This window comes from Trachymyrmex septentrionalis, unplaced genomic scaffold (assembly GCF_001594115.1).
Source record: "Trachymyrmex septentrionalis isolate Tsep2-gDNA-1 unplaced genomic scaffold, Tsep1.0 scaffold161, whole genome shotgun sequence".
NCBI classification, from domain to species: Eukaryota; Metazoa; Arthropoda; class Insecta; order Hymenoptera; family Formicidae; genus Trachymyrmex; species Trachymyrmex septentrionalis.
Genome location: NW_017304770.1, coordinates 629,789 through 633,798, shown reverse-complemented (window position 1 = coordinate 633,798; position 4,010 = coordinate 629,789). Strand labels below are relative to the sequence as shown.

Sequence of the window (4,010 nt, the reverse complement as noted above, 5' to 3'; positions counted from 1 at the left end):
TTCTCAGAAACGGTTTAACGTTTTCAAATTTTATAATAGATACTTTTCTGCAATAGACACTCAAAAAACTTAGCTCCACCGAAGCAAATTATGAGTCGCAATTGACCGTGAAGAGTTCAAAAGTCAAAGTCAATTTTAATGAAGTTCTTTCAACAATTACAGGTTTCTCACTGCACTACTTTATTATACTTGTTGCAAAGGATTTATTATGTCGTTTATATATCAGACATTATTTTCATATTATTAGCTCATTTGCATCATTGCTATGTTACAATACGTTATTTACACTTTACATAAATATCAAGCGCTGACGTGGCACGATAACAGCGCGTTCCCATCTAATATCTGAACCATTTTAATCGTATCTTCTCTCGAGGAGATAGAAATGGAGGAAAATGTATAGTTCCATCAGATGCAGAGAGAAATTCGTGCGTGCGATGAATGACAAACCGAGCAGACGGTTTTCTCGCCGTCGCACGCGACGAGAACGTCATGCAAGAGTGAAGGAGGTGTGCCTTGTATCAAGGTACAGTGGATTGAGTATTCCATATTTTCCGCGCTCGGCCGACCGGAAGACCGGCGGCGGCTCGCCCGTTCGTCCGCCCGACCGGAAGATCCGACAAAAGCGGCTTATTGGCCGAACGTTACCTTGACTGGCTTCCTCTCAGATGTTTCGGTGCCAAGCGTATAAGTCGCTAAACCTGCACAAAGGATTATTATGATTTACTGACGAATTTTTGCCGGTCCAGTTTCGCCTACGATGCATCTCACGCGAATTTTTTCGTCACGTCTGCCCGACCTCCGTCGTCTAGCGTTTGATGGCTCGCTGATATTTCATTGCGTCAACATGGCCGACGAAAAGTAATCATTCCTACATTATTCCGAGCACGCGCCCTTTATCGAGCGAACCTAGGAAATTGTTTATCGATGGTGCGGACGTCAAGCGGATAACGACTTAAAGATTACCAGCATCCATTTATTCGCTGTAGCCCGGAGGGGACGGATTTGTTATTTAAAGCGTGCTCTTGATTGAATGACATTGTTTTTTTTTTTTTTTTTTTACATTAGAATGAAATTTTATTCTGCACGTTTAGCTGTTAACTGGTACCCGGTTAACGTTGTACACGTATGTTTTCGCATAATGAAATACTAGTCCTTAATTCGATTTTTTTCAAAGTTAATCGAAATCCGGTGTAGCATTAAATGTGTTAATTAACTTGGTAATTTAAATTACTTTGTAAGGGCACTAGTAAATAATCAGTCGAGGAATGTTATTAGCTGTTAGGTAATTAAATATTTTTACAAAGTTGATGTATATTCACGCAAATTGAATATATGTATATGCGGTAATAAATGTATGTACGCGCTATAGAATTTATATTTTAGACATTAATATTATATATAAATATTTAAAAATTAAATATTATTTAAATATGTAAGTTTAAAATTAAAAATAAAGACTAAAAACTAAAATATTATTTAAAAATAAAGCTTAAATAGATATTTGTTGAGACTATTTTATCATTAAAACATTTCAAATTACGAATTTAAATCTCGAGGATTAAATCTCGAGATTTAAAATTATTTTTTTTTTTTTGAAGAATAACTTTATTCTTAAGAGCAATCTGCAATAATGAGAAATGACAATTGAAATTATCTCGATCGTGCTCTTTTTTCTCTCGACTTAAATTTGGATCCAATTTTCCCTAATAAAAGTAACACTCAGCAAAAAAGCAAAATGTGACACGTGAATGACAGGAAGCATTTAGCCAGTTAATTGCGCCATGATACACTAATTAACTTTAATCGTCGGACTTTTTATTTTGTCAACGCTGGAACGTTTTATTATTATTGTATCAAAAAAGAACGAGAAGCATATCACTGACTCGTTCTCGAAATTTGTTCTTTGTGACTTTTGGCGAATTAATTATTGGTTTTATATCCGATTATATAGCGGGACAAATCGAGCATGAAATACCGGCGATATCGAAACAGCACTCCCGTGTATAATCGGGATCCGATTATCTTCCAATATTAATCACAATGGTCGGAACCTTTCCACACGGAGAGCCATTTTGCAGTAGAGCGCATTTGGAGGAAGAAGATATATGATGACATTATAATGGATTAAGATAAAACATGTAATAATGTAATAATGGCATTAGTACAGTGGCTATGGAAACAAAATGTGCTGGGAAATCTTCGTCTAAAGTAATATTTGTTTGCAAAAGAAACTAATTTGTAATTACATCTTTCGATATATACGAAGATTCCATTAATCCGTATATGTTGTCGTGCTGGAAGAAAAAAGAAAAGAGAATTTTGACATTCATCGCGTTCCTGTGTTTCAGTCACTGCTGCTATGGCTCGTTATCAGACACTCTCAGTCGCAAAAATTGTTCAGCGAATAGAGCAAATCGGCGATTCGCGATACACACCATTTTTCGCGGTCGGTGCTAACGGGCGATAAAGCGTTCTCCAAAACGTGAAGTGCTGGGGCCTTCAGAGTTTCGAACAAGATCGTCGATGTATTCTTTGCAAGGAGATCATCGAGAGGAAGTATCGCGAAGTTCTCATGGCTACAAAAGCTGGTAAATGTGTGAAGAAATTATAGTATCTGTCGGAACGACAAAGTGCTCCGTCACCAAACAGCAACTACATTTGAGGAAGCTTTTTTTTCCAGGAGGTTAATTAAAGGCCGAATAACAAGGATCGACAAACACGACAGACACGACAGAAGAAAGAAATTGAGGGGAAATGTGACGTAAAGTGGATCGATATCTGCATCAATAAGTTCGTTTTCTTGGTCTTTCTCTCTCTTTCTCTCACTCACTCACTCACTCACTTACTTTTTCTTTTATTTCCTGCTACCGATAATTAATATTATGTACGAGGTGTGATCAAAAAGTAAGGTAAATTTTTAATTTAAACTTCCCGCGCTAATCGATTCGAGCAAACTTTTTTATTTTTATGTTGGTACTACTGTTAGTGACATCTGTGGCAAATTTCATGTCAATGTCATCATTAGTCATATAGTTACGCTTGTGTTTTCTAAACGACTAAAAGTGATTTTGGCGATTTTTACAATGTCTGATTTTGCTGAGCAAAGAAGTGCCATTAAATTTTGTTTGCGGAATGAAATTTCGGCTGCGGAAACGTTCAGAATGTTGCAGAGGGCCTTCGGAGAATCGACTATGTCGCAGAAAAATGTTTATAAGTGGTACAAAGACTTCAAAGAAGGCAGAGAACGTACTGATGACTTGGAACGCCCCGGACGACTATCAACGTCAATTGATGAGCAACACGTGAAGAAAATCAAGGAATTGGTGCTCGAAAATCGTCGATTGACAATTAGAGACCTTGTCGATATGGTTGGCATTTCATTTGGTTCAGTTCAAACAATTTTGAAGGATCACTTGGGCCTCACGATAATGCGCCGTCTCACACGGCATTGATTCTTCGTGAGTTTTTCGCCAAAAATTCCACTCATATCGTTCCGCAACCGCCTTATTCACCTGACTTAGCTCCGTGTGACTTTTGGCTATTTCCCAAACTCAAAAGACCGCTCCGGGGACACCGCTTTGAATCTATTGAAGAGATTCAACGTGAATCGCTGCGCGCTTTGAAGGCTATACCGGGAAACGACTTTTTGGCATGCTTCGAGGCATGGAAAAAACGTTGGCATAAGTGTATTGTATCGGAGGGGGATTACTTTGAAGGGGATCAAATTGATTTGGATGAATAAATAAAGATTTTTTATTTTATAACAAAATTCACCTTACTTTTTGATCACACCTCGTATTTTCACACTCGTCTTACAGTTACATTACATCGTGTTGTTTCACTCTATTTTTTTTATTCCATTTTAATATTATTTTAATATTAAAAATGAAAATTAAATACTTTTAACATTCGTATAATATCTGAAATTTTAATTAAATAAAATAGCGCAATAAGTAATTAATGATAAATTTGATAGATATTATATTTTTGATGATCCTGTAATGGTT

General features: G+C 36.7%; 1 long non-coding RNA gene across 1 annotated transcript in view; it reads right to left on the bottom strand.

Moving 5' to 3' along the window:
• Nucleotides 1-1,072: 1,072 nt before the first annotated feature.
• Nucleotides 1,073-4,010, bottom strand: part of LOC108746256 — a 15,971-nt gene continuing 13,033 nt past the window's right edge. The window contains exons 2-3 of the long non-coding RNA XR_001939157.1: nt 2,184-2,191; nt 1,073-1,082 (exon numbers count right to left, since the gene is read on the bottom strand). This is a non-coding gene — a long non-coding RNA (uncharacterized LOC108746256). The remainder of the gene's footprint in view (nt 1,083-2,183; nt 2,192-4,010) is intronic.